The sequence below is a fragment of the Lygodium microphyllum genome, unplaced genomic scaffold (assembly GCF_053477565.2).
Source record: "Lygodium microphyllum isolate KBCC unplaced genomic scaffold, Lygodium_microphyllum_v1.1.10 scaffold_191, whole genome shotgun sequence".
NCBI lineage: Eukaryota > Viridiplantae > Streptophyta > Polypodiopsida > Schizaeales > Lygodiaceae > Lygodium > Lygodium microphyllum.
The window spans coordinates 90,397-116,476 of record NW_028229674.1 but is presented as its reverse complement, the minus strand read 5'-3'; the positions used below and the strand labels follow the sequence as shown (position 1 = coordinate 116,476).

Here is a 26,080-nt window from a genome sequence, read left to right as displayed (position 1 = left end):
GATGAACACAAGATTCCCACCGAACCAAATAGTTTCAACAAGTTGTCCACTCCGGAGTAGCGATCACACCAGAACTTATAAGCCTCTGTAGCCAGGTTCATACTGCTTTTATACGATATATATTGGTTCATGACATCATAAATGTCGTCGGCTATAGCTTTTACGGTTTTTCCATATGTCAAAGGCATAAACATGCGTTTTATTAATTTTCTGGTAAAGCAAGCTTCCAACTTGGGTGAAAGGTGATTACCATCTCTCAAGTGCTTGAGGTAAGCTTCTTTTAATATCGTATATAGATCATTACGCTTGTTGCTCATAATCAAATTAGTGTCTGATGCTATTGAGATATCCTGTAGCAGGTACGCCATAATCTGATAAGCTGAAGAGCTAGCATCCATAAAAACTGGTTCAGACTCAAAACATCCACCTTTCAACGCAAAGCCTTACGCATAAATTGAAATGGTTCCTTGGCTTTCTTCATTGATTCTATTATATACTCATCTATATCCTCACCCGCTTCTGAATACCATTTATCGAACCATTTGATCGATACCTCTTCGTTATTAAAAGATGAGTCATATCGTTTCGACGTTGCTACTTTTATAGTAGCTGGAATTTCACTTAATGATAACTTCTTATAGTTATACCTCTTTTTAAAGATTAATAGACTTCTATAAAGATCGCACTCATGCAAGTTGAATATTCCAGTACGATATACCCTACCTCTAAAATCTTGAAATGCTGGAAAGTACACGTCGTAGCCGCTGTAAGCCTCAGCCATAGCTATAACGGTTTCCTCATTACGCGCCCTTTGTGACTCAACCATAAATTCATGCAGTATTGTCTTATAATTAAAGTTAGTTGGGATACTGAACGATGAGTTCATGTACTCGGACACAAATTCATCAGGATTTATATCTATATAATCAACATCTGATAGCAATCTAGCATTAATTAGTTTCTTCTTATGCTTTTTCAGGAAATCCAAGACACTTAAATCAATCCTAAACCCTACCGACTGAAGATGTGAAATAACGGGCAAGTAATCTAGTTCTGATCGGACTGTCATTCGGAGCTTAAACAGTTCTGGGTTCTTACTGCTCAGCAAACGATAACGATAATACACATCGACGGAATCAGTCAAATATCCTCCGCTTAACGCTGTAACCAATGTCTTACCTTTTTTATTCTCTATTTTTGTTTCTATATGTCATGGTACAGGTGGAACAATCATTGGTAAATTCAATTTCACTGGTATCAAATTAAGGTCGTATATGCACTTCACATATAATGATTTTTTTTGAAAGGTCTTACTAGAACCTGCTTTTTGTTGCAAGGGGTTTTCAGCTATTTCTAACAATTCCCTATCAATTAGATAGTTTAGGATACATCCACCTAACTTTTTGCATTTCTCATATATGTTGATACTACTATCAAACCGATTATCATTGTCATCAATAAGATCTTCCTCATGTAAACTGTATATCTCTGTTTTCATAACAACTCTTTCTTTTAACACTATACTTCCTAATTTATCTATAACCGTAGCCGCTTTCATTATAGGATTATTATTAGCTATATCATTGAATATTAGGCCTAATGCATATATTACTAATATTTCTACTGTGTAAACATCTAATGTATTCAAGATATCTACAATATAATCATCCTTGATCTTTTCTATCAAATAATTTCTCATATTAAATGTCCTATTTCGACTTCCTTTTTCACACGTTAGTTTATCAAACAAATTTCACGAGGTTTTATAGATTGATTTTTCATCAAAAAGAAGAGTCGATTTTTCAATCTTTAGTTGTAAAAAAGAAATTTGCTAGTTTTTATTGAACACTAAAAAAAGAATTGAATGAAATAACAGCCAGATTCCTTTGCTTCCTCAAGAATAGTTTTTATTACCAAATAAATACGCTAGCTATGCTCAATATGTTGTGCAACGTATTTTTTGCCTTGTTTGAAAAATAATCATAGAATTAAAAGTATCAAAAATGCCTAAAAGCATACTATCCGAGAAGCCTAATTAAATAAATTAGGAATACGACAATAACAACTATGGCAAAAGCCAAATACGCAATAGCGAACATATAAGGAAAACCCACTTACAACCCATATGACAAGCTACGCCGAGTAGGAAGTGAAGAACGATTAGTTTATAAAAACCACTTTCAATCTCGTTTTTTATAACCTTCTCTTTATCACTTATGTTTGCTTACGGGCAATGGTAACAGGGGATGGACCCCTATTTTGAATAGTTTGGACAGGATCGCTCAGAGAAACGACATATGATAAGATTGTTTTGCGCTTTGCGGCCGCTCAGTTTCGTTGAAGCTAAGCCTAGCATAATTTGCCAGGCTTATGGACCTCTCTAAATTCCCTGTTTTTGTTAATCAAACACCGTCAAAATTTCACTAAGATTACATTATGCGTTGTCCAGCCATTGAGAATGGATGAATTGATGACAATATTTAGACACGACGTTTTTTAGGGGGTCAGCATCCATTATATGGCACTGAGGTTACATCGCGAATTTTGGTAATAATAAAACCTCCATCTTTTGAACCTTTCGGCAAGAATCCCTTTTTTGCAAGACCAATTCCCTTGATTCATACTTCGACCGAACCAATTCCGAATCAAATGGCAGCTTATGCGACATGTTCCGCAGTTGCTTAAGCCGCATACTTGTCTGAGCGACGGGAACCCTTAAACCCTTTTAAACAACCGAAAAAAGCTCCTATTCTTTTCTCTCCCTTATTATTTGTTATGGTAATGAAGGTATTACCAAAAGTTAATTAAGTATAGGCAATACCGTGGTGCTTTTTTAATCCTTAATGGTGTTTCCCCTGTTTACGGTTACAGTATAGTTATTATAGCTAGTGTTTAAAAGGCTGCTTTTGCCTGATTGTATTTTTCATTTTTATTTTTTTGCTTTTGTTTGTTTTTTGGCGCTTTGTTTTCTTCCATTTCTGCCCGTGAAGAAATGTCGCTGTGAATTACTATTTTTTTTTTGTTGATTGATTGAGATTCTTATTAACTTGCGACAAGTCTTAGCATTACTGCAAGTTCATTAACCGCGTAATGGCAATCCTGCTTTATAACGCAATCCACGGTAACGACTAATATTAATTAATCATTTAATACGTCGCTAAATCTCTCTTCTCAATTCCGAATCGATTAAAAAACCATTTCAGCGCACTATGGCGCCAATCCCATCGATTTAGTGTCGAGTCAAATTATTGACCTTAATGCTGTCACTGAGACCTGATAAATCACAGACCCGAATAGCTTTTCTAGGCCCAGTTCCAAATATTTTGGTCAAAGCGAGTTTAATTTATCTGTCAGAAACTAATCTGGTTCCTAAAATATATGACATGATCTGTTTCTTTCTTCCTCGCTTCCTGCGCAAAATCTCGTTTCAATATTTTATACCCCTTCCCTTATGAACCTCGAGAAGTTTGCAACTTCTTACGCTAGCAACAAATTAAGTGACTTTTTATGGATCCATTCCAATACGACAAATAATATTAGGTTTTAAGCAAAAAACACGAACCGAAGGCGTAACTCAAATTCAAATCTCATGGCTAAACCCCAGTTTCAGATTTAGGACAGAGCCTTATGAGTTAGTACTAATTTTGTATCCAATTGTATACGAGGAACAAACGGATTAGGCTTCCATGGACTTGACTTGATTACACAGTTTCCGAAGCTTTTTATACCGTTCTTCGTACTTATGAAAGTTTATCATGGATAAAAGAAGAGAGTCAATATGGTTATCGGAAAGCTAAAGGAGCTTGCATTAATTTCCAAATAATAAAAAATAAAAATATAAGCACGGGACACTAATCTCTTTAGAACAGAGCACTTGACTGATAGAGAAAAAAATAAGTCTCAATTGATTACTCATAAATAGACCGAAAATGTAGTCGGTAATGGCTAATAGAAAACGGATATGCTTTTTTATCATGATGGAAGGATCGATGACCATTGAAAGCCAAGAAAAGTAATAAAATTTTTACCTGTTATCTTTAACTATGCTGGATCGTCCTCTAAACGCTATGAAACATTAGTAGAGTCAAGGTAAAACATCTTAGTCGCAAAGTTTAGCTTAAGGGCCAGCCATTGATTTGATATTTGATTTGATTCAAGAAGACAGATAGGAATCTGTGATTTTCGTACCGTTTTCTATTTACCAATAGGAGCTTTCCATTCATTAGTCCATTTTAGTGTGTTCCTACTATCTTCAGGTTAAAAAAAACCCCTTTAATGAAGGAAAAAAGACCATGCAACATAACCATCTAAAGCTATCCTCCCAATCAACAATTTCCTAGATTCAATATGACATAGGAAACGTTTGTAAGGAGAACACTTAATTTGCTAGGCAAGCTTAATGAGAGCATTTCAGATATAGCTGGCAAAGATGTAGCAATCATTTGAACAACAAACAAAACATATAAAGAAGAACACTATATACTCTCTACTAGTTAATATGGCCTAAAGATAAACTTACGGAGAACATCAAAGTAAACAGTAAAATAACCTTATAAAAATGGGATCTCTTTGCTTGCACAACTCGCAATTATGTTTAATTAACAAATAGCCATCCCTCGGGGATGGGGTATAGAACCCCGTCCCATAACCAATTCTGTGTGTTTTCGACGCTCTTTAGAATCCTTGTCAAGTTGGTTGCCTTATTGCTAAAAACGAAGGCCAATTATTAAAAACTATTTTTGTCTGTAATGTGAAAGCGGATCTTTAGCACACGACAAAAAATATGGCTATTGGACATAAAGGATAAAAGCAATTAATGTTTACCATTGGCCTTAACAGGATAGCTATAAGATTTTATGCCAGTATATATTGGATCAAAGCGATTACAAGTTGCCTGTCAAATATTTATATCTTCGAGTCAAAACCATTCACTTCAAAACAACGTTTCATAAGAGTCAAAAGTCACCGCTACACTTTCCAAAAATTGGCTAAATCAAAATAGCGAGATTCTTAAGCCATCTCCATTGGTTCGGAAACCACACGTTTCTCTAGATCATCATAACGTACCTCCATGTATCCGCTCAAAGGAAAATCTTTTCGCAATGAATGGCCCTCAAACCCGTAATCGGTTAGTATACGCCAAGAATCAGAATAATTAGATGGATATAGACCAAACGTATCCCATATTTCTCGCTCCCACCAGCCGGCTGATGGAAATATACTTGTTATCGAACTTGCAAAAGTGATTTCATTTACACTAATTTGGACACGAATGCATGAGTTGTATCGAATGCTTGGTGAATTATAAACTATTCTGAATCTTTCTTTCCAAGAGGGATAATCAACTCCACAAATATCGATTGGGATTTCAAAACGTGTGTTCGTATGATATCTCAGGAACCATAACAACTGGAATAGATAGTCCGGATTGGTATATAATGTGATTTCTTATTTTGCTGCTTGAAACCTATGTATCCGTTTGAGAATCAATGGAATGATGGCGAATTCTTTTAGTGGACCGCGAGCCGTAATGAATTAAATAATTTTATATAGAGCTGCTGACTTTTGGTCCTTAATAATCATGACTTTTTGAGGTTATTTTTGTCGCAAGCCAGGAGAGGTAAATAGAGATTGATAATCAGCAAGAAGAGTTGAGGCAAACGAATTGATAAGAATCAAAAACTTTTTTCGTCCCCTATTTGGCCCCCTCCCTTATCCATATTTAAACTCTCGAGCTTCTCAAACAAATAGTTCGTTCCACAAGGTCCATGAAGCACTTATGAGCCATGTAATAATAAGATTAAATGCCTGCCACGGATGAATCTTCTACCATAGCCGTTCCAGTTTTAAACTCATAGAGGAGAAGGGTATTTTATGTTATAGAAATCCAATCTCTTAGAAGTTTTGTATCTCCTGTCGGTAGGTTGTTGCTATCCTCCGTTCAAAGAGAGGAGAATCTCGATGACTATTCGTTCACCGGAACCAGAAGTCAAGATTATGGTGGAAAAGGATCCCGTAAAAACTTCTTTTGAGAAATGGGCTCAACCAGGGCATTTCTCAAAAACTTTAGCTAAGTGTCCAAGTACGACCACGTGGATCTGGAACTTACACGCTGATGCTCATGACTTCGATAGTTACACCAACGATTTGGAGGATATATCCCGTAAAATATTTAGTGCTCATTTTGGTCAACTAGCCATTATTTTCATTTGGTTAAGTGGTATGTACTTCCACGGAGCTCGTTTCTCAAATTACGAGGCGTGGCTAGATGATCCGACCCGCGTAAAGCCTAGCGCTCAAGTGGTTTGGCCGATTAAAATAGGGTATTTTGAAATAAGATTGCCAATCCCCCTCGATAAGGGAGTATCTGTTTCCATATATCCCTTGTCTATTTTCGATGGTTAGCGCATACAGTCCCAGAAGCATATCTTGAGTTGGTACAGAGACAGGATCTCCCGTAGCAGGGGATAATAGGTTAGCATGTGAAAACATTAGGAAACGAGCCTCCGTCTGAGCCTCTAAAGATAGAGGTACATGTACAGCCATTTGATCCCCGTCAAAATCTGCATTGAACCCTCCACAAACTAATGGATGCAAACGAATAGCACGTCCTTCTATCAGAATAGGCTGATACGCTTGTATGCCTAACCTGTGTAACGTAGGTGCTCGATTTAGTAATATAGGGTGACCCCGCATAACTTCTTTAGGAACCTTCCATATAATGGGTTCTCCCTTTCGAATCATATACTTGGCGGCTCTTAGGTTACGGGCGATGCGCCATCCAATCAATTTACGAATTACAAATGCTTGAAAAAGCTCTATCGACAATTCTCGAGGTAATCCGCATTGATGCAACGAAAGGGATGGACCTACCACAATAACGGAACGACCCGAATAATCGACCCGCTTTCCTAGCAAATTCTCGCGGAACCGGCAAACCCTCTTTACCTTCAATTAATTCGGAAAATGATTTGTAAGGCCTGTTATTTACATCTTTCATGGGCTGCCCGCGTATACCATTATCAATGAGGGCATCCACAGCTTCTTGAATAAGTCTTTTTTGACACACCATCAATCCTTCAGGAGTCAATTCGCTTCCGGATAAAAAATCAATAAGTGTATTATTTCGATAGATTATTTTTCTATAAAGCTCATTTGGATCAGACGTAATTGATTCACCTTCGTATAGTTCAACAATAGGTCTCAATTCAGGCGGCAACACCGGTAGAAAATCTAGCACCATCCATTCCGGTCTTATACGTGTCTGTAAAAAATCTTTGGCCAAATTGATTCGTCTAATCAAAAGATCTTTCCTTCTCCGAATTGTTTGATCTTCCCACTCATTTTCATTAGATCCTTGTTTTGCTAATATTTGCCATTCTGAGTATGCACGATCCATCAAATTCTGTAGATTAAGGTTGGTCAACCGTTTTTTAGTAGCGTCCCCCCCAGTGGCTATTTCTCTTCCCCGAAGAGTTTCGAAGTTCCGAGTGGAAAAAAAGATGGGAAGAACATTCTTCCAAGGTCGATCCTCGTAATTGAATGGCCCTCGCAATCGTAATAAAGTGGGTTTTTCTCCCACAGGCCTAGCAAGAAAAAGGTCGCAATAAACTAGGCTTTCCAATTCCTTAAGAGGTTTAGCTAGAAGATTTGCAACATAACTGGGGATTCTTCTCAAAAACCATACATGGGTTACTGGACATGCCAGTTTGATATACCCCATTCGATACCTTCGTACCCTAGAATCAGTGAATTCAACTTCGCATTGTTTGCAAAAATTGGAGGATTCTTCCTCATTATCAAAGGATCGGTAGTTTCCGCAAGCACATACTCCACTCTTTGTGGGACCAAATATTCTTTCGCAAAATAAACCATCTCTTTCTGGTTTATGAGTCTTGTAATGCAACGTATAAGGTTAATTAACTTGCCCAACGACTGCTCCATTCGGTAGTTCCCTCTCAGCCCAACTACGAATCTGCTCGGGGGAGGCAATTTCAATACGAAGCTGCTGATAATTGGTTCGATGAATCATAATATAAGAATTTCCTATTGGTTCTTGCTAAAAACGTTTCGATCAGATCTTTCTACTTTTTCTTACCAAACCTTCTTCGAGTATCAAGTTATGTTCCAAATTCAGACCCATGGATCGCAATTCTCGAACTAGCAATCGAAAAGACTCTGGGGACGTATCGGGCTTAGGCACAGGTTTTCCAGTCATAATTGCACCAAGTACTTTGTAACGAGCTTGGATATGATCGGATTTAATAGTAAGCATTTCTTGTAGTGTGTAAGATACACCGAAACCTTCCAAAGCCCAAACTTCCATCTCTCCGACTCGTTGTCCTCCACGTCTAGATCTACCTTTAAGAGGTTGTTGTGTAACAGGTGCATAGGGTCCACTGGATCGAGCATGAATCTTATCATCAACTTGGTGAATCAATTTCATTATGTAAGCCTTTCCAATCGTAACTGGTTGGTCAAAAGCTTCCCCTGTTCGGCCTACCCTTGGTATTATAATGACAACTTAATCAGGGTTAGCAAGATGTTCTTGCCTGGTGAGTTTTATTATACCTCTCATATCAATACTTCCAATTCCTTATTTATACTACAACGGAGTACGGAGCGAAGCATGTCTGGAAATACGGGAGAACGCCCCTTTGCTGACATTATCACCAGTATTCGATACTGGGTTATCCACAGCATCACTATACCTTCACTGTTCATTGCGGGCTGGTTATTTGTCAGTACAGGTTTAGCCTATGACGTCTTCGGAAGCCCTCGCCCAAACGAGTATTTTACAGAAACCCGGCAAGAAGTTCCTTTGATAACTGGCCGTTTTGACTCATTAGAACAAGTTGATGCATTCACCAGATCTTTCTAGGAGGTACCAATGACTCTAGACAGAACCTATCCGATCTTCACCGTTAGATGGTTGGCCGTTCACGGATTAGCTATACCCACGGTTTTCTTCTCGGGATCAATATCAGCAATGCAATTCATTCAACGATAGTATGTCCTTACATGAGCTTCGAATCCATGACACAACCAAATCCGAACAAACAAAGCGTAGAATTAAATCGTACAAGCCTTTATTGGGGACTCCTGCTGATCTTCGTACTTGCTGTTTCATTCTCTAATTATTTTTTCAATGAAATATTGAAATGATTTATCAACATTGATTGGGAATTACTGACATACCAACCACTTATGACTGTTCATGTCTCGAGTCGCGACCAGATAATGAGACTGAGAATATGGCTGGGGGAGGATAGGAGAAACGGCCAATTCCACTGGAAGGATTCCCTTGTGGCTAGTAGGTACTGTAGCCGGTATACTCGTAATTGGTTTAATGGGAATATCTTTTTATGGGGCTTATTCCGGATTGGGATCATCCCTTTGATAAGAAACAATATTGAAAATCTCTTTATTCCACCTGAAATACTCCAAATGTAGGCGGGGAAACCAGAATGATTGGCAAAATACGTCATTTGGCTGATCTCCGTATAATTCAAAAAAAAAAAAGAAATCCTGCAAGCAAAGTTTCAAAAAAGATTGAAATTGATAGGGTTAGGACCATTCTTTTCAGGTCAGTGGAGTATTTACGCACAGAATCCAGATTCCAACGATCATTTATTTAATGGTGCTCAAGGAGCAGGAACCGCTATTCTAACGTTTCTGGGAGGATTTCATCCACAGACTCAGAGTCTATGGCTGACCGATATTGCTCATCACCACCTAGCTATTGCTGTTGTGTTTATCATAGCTGGACACATGTACAGAACAAACTTTGGGATTGGACATAGCATAAAGGAGATCCTGGAGTCACATCTTCCGCCAGGGGGCAGATTGGGACGTGGACATAAAGGACTTTATGATACAGTCAACAATTCACGTAATTTTAAGCATCCAATTCCCACTTCCCGTTGGTGAAACTACCGATAAGAAAATTGCTATACAATCGATCCTATTTTAAGAAGAATGTACGTGGATTTTTTATCTCAAAAGAAAGCGTACGTCGAGTCAATTCTATTTTTGGAATAGCAAAGGAGATGTCTCCCTGTACAATATGGATTCAAGATATTCATGAATTGAGTGTTCATGGTTCGTATCACAAATTAGAAGCTGATCCCAGATTTTTACTTTGCCTAGTATTGAGGAATATTCATAATGAGAACAGGGATTCTCGCATTTGTAACAATCTTGTCATGGCTTCGACTCACATACCTGCAAAGATAGATCCAGCTTTGATAGCCCCAAATCGGTTAAACCAATTGATAAATCTTCGTAAACCTAATAGTTTTCAGCGTCAGAAAGAATTGTCGATTCTATCATGTGTCAAAGGATTTAACATACAGGCTGATCCATCTTTTCTTAAAGGAACCGGGTTTGGAACTACGGGTTATAGTAAACGAGATTTATTCTTTCTTGCTCATGAAGCGTTATTAATCAGTACTTATAGAAGAGAAAAAATTGTATGTAGTAATGCAATTCTATTTGCTTTACATAGACAACGCGTGGTTGCGACTTATCTGGATAATGCAATTTCATCCGGTTCGGAGTACAAAATATTTTTTCATAGGATAGGAAAAGCTATTCCTTAAAAGAGTTTGGATTGGCCAAAAGAATAGGTTCTTATTAATCGATTGTTATTATACAAGAATTCTTGTATCGCTCATGCAGATCTTCCATCTACCGGAAACCAAAGGATTCATTGCTTTTCCTTTTTTGTCGAACTTGTATAAACACAACCCTATTTGCACCTATCAGTTACGAACTTGCTATTGTTATGAAAGACAACCCCTAGGCTCAGTCACAGCAACGAGTACCGAACCGTCGTTCCCACGGCTACAGTACCAGGAGTTGCTGCTGAGCCAGCCCGTTCAAAACAGTACTTCTGTCTAGCAGAAACTATTAGCGACATCCCTAGAACAGTATTCGTATCGTGAACCAATGGCCACTTTTCCGGTCGAAGGAAATGCCTAATAAATAGTCAAATACTGCACTCTTTAGCTACTGTACTCCGGAAACAAAGTAAGGGAAAGCCCCGTACGTCAAGAGCTGCACTGCTATGAATCAAAGACTGTCTGCTCGCCGTTTCCGGCCAGTATTGCGGGTTCAATGGCTTTATACGAATTAGCTGTTTTTGACCCATCCGATCCCCAGAAATGGAAATTGTTAATACTGGCACTGTACCTTAAGTGGGAGATGGAATAGCCCGCATTCATGGTTCGAACAAAGTAATGGCTGGAGAATTGGTAGAATCTGAAGATGGTACAGTAGGCATCGCTTTGAATTTAGAATCTGATAATGTTGGCTAAGTACTGATGGGCGATGGTTCGACCATACAGGAAGGGGGTTCCGTAAAAGCAACGGGAAAAATTGCGCAAATACCAGTTAGTAATTCTTTCTTAGGCCTTTAAGCCAGTAAATGCTTTGGCCCAACCGATCGATGGAAAGGGTCAAATCCCAGCTTCTGAGTCTAGATCAATTGAGTCTCCCGCACCATATGGGAATTATTTCAAGACGTTCCGGTGGCGGAAAACGACCCGAATCTGCAGGAATTCGGGAAGGTTGAAGCAATGGCCAAACCTCCTTGAGGCTACAGCAATAACGTCATAAGCAATGACACTTAACTAAAGCACTTTATCCTCGCTTTCCACCTTTTATCTAGGGTTAGGAGGATCACGCGCCATAATGCCGGATCTCCATCTTTCTTTGTTGGTTGCTCTCCAGTCGCAGAATTATGAATAGTTTCACTAAAAATAAGTTTATTGGCTTGAAAAAAAAAATGAACCAATCCTTTAGCCTGGCAACCTGTACTATTTTTGCTGCCTCCAGCAACCTGTTGCAACTAACTTCATATTCAGGATGAAACAAGACAATTATGCCAGATAGTAAGGAATTACAAGTTTTCTGCACTAGAAAAAGCTAATAAATGGACTCGACCCATTATATATTTTTCCAGTAGTCATTTTAGGGACGTTTGCATGTACTGTGGGTCTTGCGGTTCCGGAACCATCAATGATTGGTGAACCAGCAAATCCTTTTGCGACTCCATTGGAAATATTACCCGAATGGTACTTTTTCCCTGTCTTTCAAATACTTCGTACAGTTCCCAATAAATTATTGGGGGTCCTCTTAATGGCGTCCGTACCGGCGGGCTCGTTGACCGTTCCTTTCATAGAAAATGTAAATAGGTTCCAAAATCCGTTTCGACGCCCATTGGTGTGGGTGGAAGGATCTCCTTGGCAATGTTTAAAGCGCTAGAACAGAAGGTGCGCCTGAAATTGAGACTTTTGATTCAAAAGGAGATGAACAGAAGGTTCAACACCCTTTTGATTGCACTATTGATGAACAGGTTCAACATAATCCTCCTTTTGCTAAATCAAAAGATGTTGAGGCAGAAGCTGAATCAAAAGCAGGGCCGTTAGGATGCTTAAAAGCAACCTCTCTTTAATGAACGAACGGTTATAAACATCAGAAACAGACCGCAGAGCCTAAGTAAGTCTTTGCTATGCCGTTGTATTTTTGCTTTTTGGATGAAGAGATAGTTTGATCTATGGATCTGGTCAAATATTTAACACTTTCTATGATTTTTTTCCCTTTAGGTATCCGGGGAATTTTTTTAAATGGAAGAAATATCATCATTATGTTAATGTCAATCGAGTTAATGTTACTGGCTGTCGATCTAAACTTCCTAGTATTTTCCGTTTATTTAGATGATATGATGGGTTAATTATTTGTTTTATTAGTGTCAACGGTGGCAGTTGTGGAATCTGCGATTGGGCCTGTCATTTCAGTGATAACTTTTTGAATCCGCGGAACTATTGCTGTGGAATTTATTAATTGCATGAAAGGTCAAGCGCTATTGTTTTTATTGGATCTCGTTTTTTTCTTTTTCACACAGAGCTTGCTTCGGCGTCAAAAAAGGTATGGTCTAAATTTATCTCTTAGAATCTAGCAAATTGGATAAAATCAAAAGCTTCTGTCACTCGACCACTTTCCGCTCTGACCCTCTGAGCCAAAATTAGGCTATGAAACGGCGACAACAAATTACGATAAATGGTATGCTTTGGCTCTATAAATGAAACATCATAATGTTGACAAATCGTGGTCTTCACAGAATCTTTAAGAAGACATTGACTGGCTAAGCCATGAATTTCTTACGTATTTTTAATCATTGCAATAGCGCATCATTTTACAAAATTATGATATTGGCGGTTTTCGAGATTCTCAAAAGTGCTTGCTGTCAACGCTAATATAATGACTTAGCTTTTACAATAAAATCGAAACTAAAATGACCGTGCCGGGCAACAAAAAAGTTTAATAGGCCAACAGATAGCACTTCACAGGCAGTTGATGAAGGATCTGTGGCAATCGTTTGAGGTGAATTGACAATTTTTCGTGGCGGAACCAACTTCTTTTATACTGTCAAACTCTGCACCGTCAATTGAGCTATTCAAGCCAATGGCTTTTCTTGTTATGTTTACCTTGTTTCTGGCTAACGTACTGGTGGAGAATTTTGTTTTTAAGGAATAAATGATACGATTCATCTAATGTATTTTTACAAGATCTTAGGCGTTTCGGTGCTGCAGAAAGCCTAATCTGGGATGTCTCTAATGATTCCGTATCTTGGCCGAAGATTTACATTTGTCAAATGGCCTAGGTGTGCGCATTTTGAAAAGGTTTGACATCTGCATGTATGTAAAGGTGATTCTTTTTAGTTAGTTTGCCTTATTGCTTAAAGTTGCTTTCTTTTTACCGGTTTATTTATCTGAGGCAATTTTGATCAATCTACTGGATCCTTTGCTAAGTAATCATCAATTTCATAAACTCCTTACTACATCTGATGGCAACCGGAAATTAAGAAATAATCATGCGGCCCACATACTGACAAAAAAATACGCGACCAAACATCTAAAGCTTTTATTTTTTCAGCAAATATTCTTTGAAAGATCTGTAGCTTCTCTGAAAATTATTTCTATTCTGAAAGTAGCATTTCTTTGAGTTAGCGTAGCTTTTTAAAGTCAATGAGCAACATGGACAAAAACTAGCGCTCCCTTACCAGCTAAATTTCCCTTGGCAGGCTACGATGCATTTTCTGCAGTGTATGGGTTTCTTTTGTCATGTTACTGTCGCACTGCTTGTGTTTTGCATTTGTTTGGAGGAAACGGGATTTGAACCCATGATACAATCTTATTGTATGTTGATTTAGCAAACCAATGCCTTAAGCCACTCAGCCATACCTCCGGTAAAAGAAAAAGAAGCAAACCTTTTCTTTATAAAATTCAATCAAAAACCCATTTTTTCACATCTAAAAAAGCAAACCTAACAATCCTTGGCATTCCAGCTGGATTTATGCCTTATTTATCTATTTATTTTCTTTACTAGTTTTTTGACCACTTCATCACAGATAAAAATGAACTGGCAAGCAGCATTATAAAGTATGTAACTTCGATCATAAGGATCAGTCTCTAAACGCATCGCTCTGTAATAGCTTTATAATGCTTCAGCATATTCTCCTTCAGATTGGGCTGACATCCGTTACGGTCGCCTACGTAATGTAATGAGCTCCGTTACGAAACCGTACTTGGGATTTTCATCTCATACGGCTCCTCCTGCTTTTGATATACAACCAGGGAACAGTGTTTGGAACCAAGTCTACCTTCAGTCTATTTCAGAAGCAGGGGCTAGTGTCTCCAAGAATACCGATCTCTAGCCATCCTTCTTGTCAATAAGATCATACCCGTGCAATAGGTACCATAATGCCTTTAAGAAACTTTATGACAATTTCTTCGTTTTCGACGCTTCGTGTGTTGCGGGGATTAGCTACCCCGACAGTCTCCGATGATTTCAGGGGTATCCGAGATACAAACGGGATGGGTTTTTGCTGCCCTAATTATGATGGATCCATTTCACAAAAGTTTGATATGTATTTCAAATAGTAACGGAGACTTTGTGTTGTCAGTTCCTGCACGTGATGTTTATCCTTTATGCTTACCTACAGATTTGCGCATCGCGGATACTTTCATGGGTCTAACCTTTGCTTAATACTACGATCTACCATAGATTGGAGCGGGAGCAGTGGGGGTTGCACCAATCGTGGATACACGACGGAAGGACTTGTTTATCAACCAACACACCTTCACCAGAAGCGGATCTATTAAGATTGTAATCTTATCAATTTGGTACAAAAGGAAGATGATTAAGTTCTATTTCGAATCGCACCATCCCTATAATAAATAGAAGCTTCTCTTTCTCTTTTACTCGTTGGTAAAATTTGCAATAAGATGTCTGCTAGAATTGTGAAAGTTTTATCAATAGAATTATCGTTTCTTTGAGATCTAGGCATAATTAATTTAATTCTTTCATAGATATTGTTCTTTGTTACGCTTATTACTGGATCATTAAACCAGCGGGCATTTTGCAAGAAGAAATCTTGTTATGGATAAAAAATCTAAATAATAAATCTGTATATTTCTAGATTTTTCTCTTTCTATCACATCATTTGCTACACTTTCAAGATGAAGAGACCCTTCTGAATTATTCTGGGTACAATAGAAAAACAGTATTCTGGACGTTGCATAAAACGGAAATTTATCATCGAAGGTACGAAGCCATGAATTTCGTACTAGATTCGTAGGTCTTTACCTACGGGAAGAAAATATCCAAAGTTTTTTTAAGAATTACCTTTTTGAAAAAGTCTTTGGCGTCAAAACTTTTCTTTTTGGAACCGAGATATTTCCCGTGTTTCAATGGCTTATTTTGGTTCCACTTCTCAATAGCAATAACAATTGGGAAATGCCTACCTGTGATGAAATTTCGTGCCCCTGTTTTGCCTCCTCAAACAAGAAGTATTGGATTCTGTTGTCACACTGCTATTTGAATCGCTACACTATGTGCATGTTTCTGCATGACGGGAAAGGTGACCGAGTGGTTTAAGGTGTAGCATTGGAAATGCTATGTAGACTCCCGTCTACCGAGGGTTCGAATCCCTCCCTTTCCTTTCTTTTCAGTCTTTGGATTCCCCCTCTTTTACAGTATTTAAACAAATTATGGATTCCCGAAGATCCAGCTTGGGATTTTATATAGTCCAAGCTGAAACTACGAGAGGAGCTACGTCGACCAATTTTTAAAAAGGAGTCCTTTACTATTAAAACAACATCAATGAATTTTCTAAAAAAGTGTAAAGCTCTTGTTGAAATCCGTTCGTTCTGCTGAGTTGACACTCTTTCCAATTCGATTTAACATTTCAATTTGCACTTATGACACTTTCACGTCGTGAAAATTAAAATAGTAGATCTAGTAAAAGAAAAAACACACAAAAAGTTTTTGAAATTTAAAGACTTTTTTTTTTAAGCTTTGCGAGAATAATACTCGACAACTAGCAACTCATTGATATTCAATTGGATAGATTCTCGATTCACGATCCCATTCACCGATCCTTTTGTTTCATCGCCTTCTGTTGGAAAAAGAGTCAAATGATCCGGTATTTCATTCCTCTTGGAGGATTCGGTACCAATAGATTTGAGTGTCCCAGAAGGGGTTAGTAAACCTTTCAAAGCAATAATATCTTTAAGTTTGCAACGATAGCTTGGTATATCCACTATACAATTATTTACTAGAATGTGTCTATGATTAACCAATTGTCTGGCTGCGGGGATAGTGGGGGCCATACCCAATCGAAAAACGATATTATCCAAGCGCATTTCAAGCAATTGTAATGATACCTGACCCGTTGAACCCTCGGCTTTCCTAGCAATTCGTATATATCTAAGTAATTGGCGTTCTGTTGATCCGTAGTTGAAACGTAATCTCTGCAACGCTTCTAATCGTATGCAAAATTGAGATGTTTTTCTCGAAACAGACGGGTCACCATCAATCCGTGTTTTATTTGGGTTTGACGTCTTGCTCGTAAGCTCAGGTAAATCCTTTAGACGACGTACTATTTTCAAGCGAGGTCCTCGATATCGAGACGTAGGGGCTCCTTTTCCGTAAACGTATTGCAACTGAAAATCAAATGTTTGAAGATCAGAGTAAAGATGATGCTGCAAGTACCACTCGTTTCACTCTCTTTCTCTCATCAGATTCGGTATATACAACAATCATAGCATATAATAGAATGGAGACAAACGAAGTTTCAGTTTGTTAAAGATTCAAATTCTCTGACAAAAAGAAATAGATAAAAAGGAACTAACAAAATTCATTCTATTTATCATGACTATCCGTTAGGTTTTTTAGAATCGAACCAGTAACCTTTGATTGATAATTGGAGTGCCTTTGAATTTGAATCAAATTCCTTCACGAATACCGGACGGCTTTTCTCGAATTGGGAGGTGCAAAACTCCCATACTCTAAAAGAAACGTGCAATTGTAATGAGTCAACATGGATTCGTTATAAGTATCGAGCAAAACTAAGCCCTTTTTGCTCTTTTCGGACCCAATTTATTGATTTGATCAAAATATTAAGGTATAATTTTGATGAATAAACAAGCAACAAGCAAGAATTGACCATATATTCAAAAGAGTCTGAATCGAAAAATCAAAAAAAATTAATTATTAAAATTTATTTCATACACGTTTCTAATGTTTTAGTTGGTCTTTGGGAGATCAAGGAGCAGTCGCAATAATCAATAAGAATTTGGAGCTTTGTGGAACGAAAATAGCAATTTATGGTAAAGGCGGAATAGGAAAATCAACAACTAGTTGCAACATATCAATAGCCTTGGCCAGGCGGGGAAAACGAGTATTACAAATTGGATGTGATCCTAAACACGATAGTACTTTTACACTTACTGGATTTTTAATACCTACAATTATAGATACTTTACAATCAAGAGATTATCATTACGAAGATGTATGGCCGGAGGATGTTACTTATAAAGGTTATGGTGGAGTAGATTGCGTAGAAGCTGGTGGACCGCCGGCGGGAGCCGGCTGCGGGGGATACGTAGTCGGAGAAACAGTAAAGCTATTAAAAGAATTAAATGCCTTTTATGAATACGATATTATTTTATTTGACGTACTGGGAGATGTAGTCTGTGGTGGTTTTGCAGCCCCATTAAACTATGCTGACTATTGTATCATAATCACAGATAATGGTTTCGATGCGCTTTTTGCAGCAAATCGTATAGCTGCATCCGTTAGAGAAAAGGCGCATACGCACCCTCTGCGATTAGCAGGTTTAGTTGGAAATCGAACATCTGAAAGAGATCTTATTGATAAATACGTTGAAGCTTGTCCCATGCCCGTATTGGAGGTACTACCTCTAATCGGGGATATCCGGGTATCTCGGGTGAAAGGAAAAACATTGTTTGAAATGGCTGAATCTCAACCTACTCTTAATTACGTTTGTGATTTCTATTTGAGTATAGCAGATCAGATATTGTCTCAACCAGAAGGAGTTGTACCGAAAGAAATTCCAGACAGAGAATTATTTAGCTTACTGTCTGATTTTTATTTCAATCAGAATAATGGAAAAAGAAAGAGTGATTCAGACATTCAACAAAAAATTTCAACAGATTCTATGATCATTTGATTCTACAACCAAGTACCTTACAGTAACTCCATGCATTTACTTTTTTAGAGGAAATTTCTTTATGCAAACTATCAACGTTACTAATTTCGAGTGTGAAACTGGTAATTATCACACTTTCTGCCCCATCAGTTGCGTAGCCTGGTTGTATCAAAAGATTGAAGATAGCTTCTTTTTAGTGGTAGGTACAAAAACTTGTGGTTATTTTCTACAAAATGCTCTCGGAGTTATGATTTTTGCGGAACCTCGTTACGCAATGGCAGAATTGGAAGAAGGAGATACTTCAGCTCAATTGAATGATCAAGAGGAGTTAAAAAAAATATGTATTCGAATAAAAAGAGATAGAAAACCCAGTGTTATAATCTGGATTGGCACATGTACAACAGAAATCATAAAAATGGATCTAGAAGGTATAGCACCTAGGCTAGAAAACGATCTTAAGGTCCCAATTGTAGTGGCACGGGCCAATGGATTGGATTATGCCTTTACCCAGGGGGAAGATACTGTACTGGCCTAACGGCGCATCGGTGTCCAAAACGTAATATGTCCAAACCTCAATGTAGGGAAGATGTAGTTGATACCGTCAATGGACTCGAACCCAATGAATTGAAAAGTAATTTATCCAACTCAAAAATACGAGAATCGGATAATAATTACTTAGTCCTTTTTGGCTCCTTACCCTCTAATGTAGCTTCTCAATTTCATTTGGAATTGAAGCGACAATCCATTGATGTATCGGGTTGGTTACCCTCTCAAAGATACACTGAACTTCCTTCACTAGGTGAAGGAGTTTACGTCTGCGGCGTAAATCCATTCTTGAGTCGTACGGCAACGACTCTAATGAGGCGTAAAAAATGCCGGTTAATTGGAGCACCTTTTCCGATTGGCCCCTCCTCGGGCGGATTCCTCCCTTTTGCTCCTCAGCTTATGGGGTATTAGCAGCCGTTTCCAGCTGTTGTCCCCCTCCCAGGGGCAGGTTCTTACGCGTTACTCACCCGTCCGCCACTGGAAACACCACGAGGATGCTCTCCGTCCGACTTGCATGTGTTAGGCATGCCGCCAGCGTTCATCCTGAGCCAGGATCAAACTCTCCATAAGATTCGTAGTTGCATCACTTATAGCTTCTTATGCTCTTCTAGCTCTTCCTTCTGCAAAGGAGGAGGATTCAACATTGCCGTGGAGAAATCGGAAGAAGATCTTCTATTTTCAAGTGCCAAGATCAAGGTGAATCTTTTCGCTTCCTATTCTATTAGCTTGAGGTTCATCCCCAGTATATCTATCCCTACCGGTTCGTGTCAATACCACGAGCCTCTTTTAACCATTCCCTTATGAATCAAATTGAAGAGATGGAAGAAAAAGCTTGTATTCGGTTGAAACAGAATCTGTACTGAACGGATGACTTGGGGAACGAAGTAAAGATAAAGGGATTGTACCCCCCGTCCCATGCGAGTGGCAAAATTGGCGGGCTGATCTCGTTTCAGGTCCATGGAGGCCCACAATTCGGTAGCTAAGTCGACAAGCAAGCGACGCTGGTCTTCTTGTCGTAGATTCTTTTGATTAGAGATGGCCTTCTCAAGGGTTTGTGAAAGGAGGCGAAGGGAGACCAGAGCGGACTGGTCTAGGAAATACTTGAATATACCAAAACCACCTAGTCAAGTAGCAAAGAGTCCCATATGTCCTCCTAATAAGAAAAAAAGGGTAAAAAAAGAAGAAAAAGGTGAGAAAAAGCCTACTCAAAGCATGTACGAGATACAAGGAGGAGGGAGGGAACAAAGAGTCAAAAAGAGAGAGACCGAGGGATCGTGGCACTCTAGCTGGCCATGCCGATCCTGCCAATCCTGTCGATCCTGTTGATCTTTTCCTCGGATCTCGCTTTTTTTGTGTTTTTTTGTTTGTGTTTTTTGGGTCTATTTCTTCCTCTCCAATTTCTTCCTCTCCAATAAGATAGGCAATCCCAAAAACTCCAGGCTCCGAGCCCTCAAAAAAGAGTTTAGGTTGTTGAGCGTGTCCTCTCTTGTCTCTTCTCGTGTAAGAAAGAGCAGACCATCATTTTCTAGACTAATAGGTATCCCAGATCGATCGTTGAGTAGCTTTTCTACTATAAACATGAGAAGGACAAGCTCGTGAGAAGCCAATGCTCGGGAGGTCATCAGACCCTCGTGATAACTACTCCTTTTCCTACCCGGGATTGAGGCCCCATAATAGGGGAGCCTTCGGGTAGGCCAATAACTCTTCTCTCTCTGCCCTATCGAAGTTTGAAAAAGGGATAGCTCTTGCAGAAAGGGTGGCGCAATACCCGGCGCATGTCATCTCAAACTCCACCCCAGACAAATGCCCGCATGCTTCCTTGACTTTAGCTCGCAGGGTTCTCTCCCCTGTCAGGCTAGCTCCGTTTAAACCCGGATAAAGCAATAAAGGCTTAGGAATATCCTTTCCCCACTGGGAAAATACGTACTTCCAGAAGGAAGGAGAGTGGTAAGCTTCCCACGTATTAGGTGCCCGCGCCTTGCCCATAAGTCCAGCATAGATACTCGTGTGGCATGCAACCATAGCTAATTCCTCGAGAACCAGCTCTGGTGGCAGGGTAGTCTTCCCTAAAACCTCTTTCATGGTCCCCTTGAGGTCCCTCCTAAGGTTTGCTATGGTTGCTGATCCCCCCTCAGTCTGGGGTATCAGCCTAGGATAACCAGCCAAATCCTTATAGGAAGTTGCAAACAGCTGTTGTACAGGGCACCTTCTCTGGAAGTATCGGGTAGTTCCTCCCCTAAATAGGCGAAATAGCATATAGCTAGCTTTTTCTATGCTAGAAGAGTCACGGTTAAGGTGGTTTAGTAGCTCTTGAAATTGATGAGGGAGACGTTTCAGCCGTTCCACACACCCCGATAGATCATCTGCCAAGGGATACACCCGGCCTTCCATAGTGGTAGAGGGAACTAAGCTGCCGGGCAGGCCTAACGGGGCTGCCGGGGCCGGTTGAGAGATTATTTATGGCGTTATTCGTCACAACTTATTAATGGTTACAACCCCTTCGGCATGAACAGTTTATCCGTTTGGGCATGGATGTTTCTCTTTGGGCATCTCGTTTGGGCTACTGGATTCATGTTTCTCATATCCTGGCGAGGCTACTGGCAGGAATTGATCGAAACCCTATAATAAAGTTTTATAAAACTTTTTAATGAGAATAAGAAAACTTAAAACTTATTCTCTATAAGATGGCTGGCCATCTTAGCGGGTTTTCTTTTTCTTTTTCCTTTTGGCCCACGGGTCGTAAACTCGGAGAAGAAGCAATGACGGTATCTGCATCGGCTAACTCTGTGCCAGCAGCCAATGGCGGTAAGACAGAGGATGCAAGCGTTATCCGGAATGATTGGGCGTAAAGCGTCTGTAGGTGGCTCTTTAAGTCCCCTGTCAAATACCAGGGCTTAACCCTGGATAGGCGGTGGAAACTACTGAGCTGGAGTACGGTAGGGGCAAAGGAAATTTCCGGTGGAGCGGTGAAATGCGTAGGGATCGGAAGGAACACCAAAGGCACTCTGCTGGGCAAAAACACTAGATATAACTAAAAAAGCTAATAAAGGGACTAACCAAACCGTTTCTTATTCTCATTAAGATGAACCAATAAAAACAGTTGTAATGACTATCGTACTTACCTAAAGCTAACGCTTCTCTTATCCTCCACAGCTTAAGTTTTGTTTAATTCATAAACACACCTAGGCTTAATAAGGAAAGCACCTGCTATTATTGCATCCTATAGATAATAAACTCTCTTACTCTCATTAAAAAGGCCAGAGCCTAACGATTATTAGAAATGGTCCTGTACAGTCTCATAAGTTTGTTTAGCCTCGGCAATATGGCTTGCAATCGTTATTTCAAGCATTTTTATATTGTATGGCTTGTAATGGCAAGGATTGGATTAGCTACGAATAGAATGAAAAGTTTCAGGTCAATTCCTTCTATTTTCAGCCATACTTTACTCTCCTTTGTATCTAGCAATATTGAAGCCTCATATCGTAACTATCGCAGTAATATTATACATGTTTTTTTATTTCATTTTAATGAGAATAAGAAACGGTTTGTTTAGCCGTTACATCAACCAATTTTTGTATTCTCCGTATGGCTTGCAATCGTTATTTCAAGCAATAAAATGAGAATAGGAAACGGTTAGTCCCTTTTTTATTAGCTTTTTCTAGTACGGTTAGTCCCCTTTTATTAGCTTTTTCTAGTATGGTTAGTCCTCTTATTAGCTTTTTTCTAGCTGGAAACTGCTTTTGATTCAGCTCCATCTTTTGTTTTAGCGTTGAACCTTTTGTTTATCCCTCGGCCTTTTAGTCCATTTATTAGCTTTTTCTAGTGCAGAAAACTTGTAATTCCTTACTATCTGGCATAATTGTCTTGTTTCATCCTGAATATGAAGTTAGTTGCAACAGGTTGCTGGAGGCAGCAAAAATAGTACAGGTTGCCAGGCTAAAGGATTGGTTCATTTTTTTTTTCAAGCCAATAAACTTATTTTTAGTGAAACTATTCATAATTCTGCGACTGGAGAGCAACCAACAAAGAAAGATGGAGATCCGGCATTATGGCGCGTGATCCTCCTAACCCTAGATAAAAGGTGGAAAGCGAGGATAAAGTGCTTTAGTTAAGTGTCATTGCTTATGACGTTATTGCTGTAGCCTCAAGGAGGTTTGGCCATTGCTTCAACCTTCCCGAATTCCTGCAGATTCGGGTCGTTTTCCGCCACCGGAACGTCTTGAAATAATTCCCATATGGTGCGGGAGACTCAATTGATCTAGACTCAGAAGCTGGGATTTGACCCTTTCCATCGATCGGTTGGGCCAAAGCATTTACTGGCTTAAAGGCCTAAGAAAGAATTACTAACTGGTATTTGCGCAATTTTTCCCGTTGCTTTTACGGAACCCCCTTCCTGTATGGTCGAACCATCGCCCATCAGTACTTAGCCAACATTATCAGATTCTAAATTCAAAGCGATGCCTACTGTACCATCTTCAGATTCTACCAATTCTCCAGCCATTACTTTGTTCGAACCATGAATGCGGGCTATTCCATCTCCCACTTAAGGTACAGTGCCAGTATTAACAATTTCCATTTCTGGGGATCGGATGGGTCAAAAACAGCTAATTCGTATAAAGCCATTGAACCCGCAATACTGGCCGGAAACGGCGAGCAGACAGTCTTTGATTCATAGCAGTGCAGCTCTTGACGTACGGGGCTTTCCCTTACTTTGTTTCCGGAGTACAGTAGCTAAAGAGTGCAGTATTTGACTATTTATTAGGCATTTCCTTCGACCGGAAAAGTGGCCATTGGTTCACGATACGAATACTGTTCTAGGGATGTCGCTAATAGTTTCTGCTAGACAGAAGTACTGTTTTGAACGGGCTGGCTCAGCAGCAACTCCTGGTACTGTAGCCGTGGGAACGACGGTTCGGTACTCGTTGCTGTGACTGAGCCTAGGGGTTGTCTTTCATAACAATAGCAAGTTCGTAACTGATAGGTGCAAATAGGGTTGTGTTTATACAAGTTCGACAAAAAAGGAAAAGCAATGAATCCTTTGGTTTCCGGTAGATGGAAGATCTGCATGAGCGATACAAGAATTCTTGTATAATAACAATCGATTAATAAGAACCTATTCGGCCAATCCAAACGGGTTGCGCCATAGCAATCTTTGTTGTAAAAAAAAAATTCGCTCTAAACCCATCTGGCCATATTTCTTTTTTTTAATAAAAAGGTCATTTGACATCAATTTTGTAAGATAAGGTGAATATTTTGGTCAAAACTGGCTTTGAATAAAGGTTACGAGAACTGGCTTTAAATAAGGATACAAGAACTGGCTTTGAATAAAGGTTACGAGAACTGGCTTTGAATAAGGATATATTCAATTAATATTATCTAATTGAATATTTTCAGTTTGAGTAGATACTGTATTTGTTTCTATAGACTCAAATAAAAATGGTCTTTCTTGATTACATTATTAACCATTTCTGGAACATCTATATTTTCAATAGATTTACCTCTTGATACACGATCAGATATCCTTAATAAATTTTAAGAAATTATTATCAATTCTTTCTTCTATTTGATATAAATTATTTGTTGTATTTCTTAAATTATTCAAAGAATATCCATAAACATCAGAAACAGACCGCAGAGCTTAAGTAAGTCTTTGCTATACCTAAGTATTTTAAAGAAAAATTGAAAATATGGATCCATTGCTTAGAAATTTGAGAGAATATCAGACATTGAAGAACTCTTTCGACGCTCATCTTAATCATATTATATACCTTACTGAAAACGATAACAGCACGGGAAGGGAAGCTTTGGCGAGACCCTTAAATGAATTACATCAGGTAATATTACCTAATCTAAGAGATTATTTATCCAAGGGTTCCCCTTATGGTGAACCTTTTACTGGATTTGTAAGGAAAGCCAATTTATGCATTCGTAAATACCATGAAATGGGGGATAATTATTATCCGCAGACAGTCAAACAGCTACTGCCTTTATTAAGAGATACCCAACAAACGTCTGATGCTTGCATACAGCAGCTAATCTATATATGGCCTAGCATTTGTAGTACGTTAGAGCCGTCTGTGGTGGCAGAAGAATTGGTTAATTTTTGTTGGGAGTGACAATCTGGCATTGAAACACCGCTGGATCTAAATCTCTCCCCTCCAGACCCGGTTTCCAATGACCAAATTGGTGAGGGGAATGGTTAGGATGGCCCGGCAGGATCATTAGAAAAATCCGATGCCCTTTTTCTTTCTGTTCTGCGCATCGGCAAGCCGGGCTCTGCAGTATTATCGTGGAACAATAGGTTCGCCACCAGTTGCCTGCTTTCAAGGATAATAAAAAGTGTAGGAAATGGCAGCAGGCTGGCCTGGCTAGCAAGGCACGAGATGGAAAATCAACCAGGCTGGCTGCATCGCTCATGCACCTATCTTGTTGGTTTGGAAATGTCTTGAAAAAAGGAGCTTTGTCTCCGAAGTCAAGATTTGTTATTCAGCACCTAAAAAAACAAAGATTATCGGCTGCTGGCTGCCAAGAGTTGGTATAGAAATTGCTATAAACATGGGTGCAGAGCCCTCATCCTGCCATTCTATTTACTTAATTTTCTATCCTTCCTTTTTCCCGACCTCACTTTGTTTTATTGAAAGAAAAAGGGTCAAGAAGTTCTTTTTCATATTGAGCAACCTGTGTTTTTCTTTCTGCGTACGGCCCTGTTTTTAACGGGATTGTCCCCAGATTTGCAATTGAACTGCTTGTTCATGGTTTTTTTTGTTTTGTAGGAAAAACTAGATCAGTATTGAATCCAAATCTATGATATACTAATTTAGCTTGCGACATGGCCTCTTCACCGAGTTTCTGTTGAGTAGCCTGGATCTGCTTTACGGTGGGCGCCCTATTCTTTGCTTTAAAGCCGTAATTTCTGTATTGGTCAAGGGTTTAATTCCATTACAGTTAGGTGTACAGGCAGCGTAGTAACCAAGACAACCGTAAAATAAGGTAGCTGCCAATTGATTAGCATTTAAT

General features: G+C 39.1%; 1 non-coding gene across 1 annotated transcript; it reads left to right on the top strand.

Annotated features, from left to right (window-relative positions):
* The first annotated feature begins 15,919 nt into the window (after positions 1–15,919).
* TRNAS-GGA (transfer RNA serine (anticodon GGA)) lies at positions 15,920–16,006 on the top strand. Its single transcript has one exon. It is a non-coding gene; the product is annotated as a tRNA-Ser (tRNA).
* Positions 16,007–26,080: the final 10,074 nt, after the last annotated feature.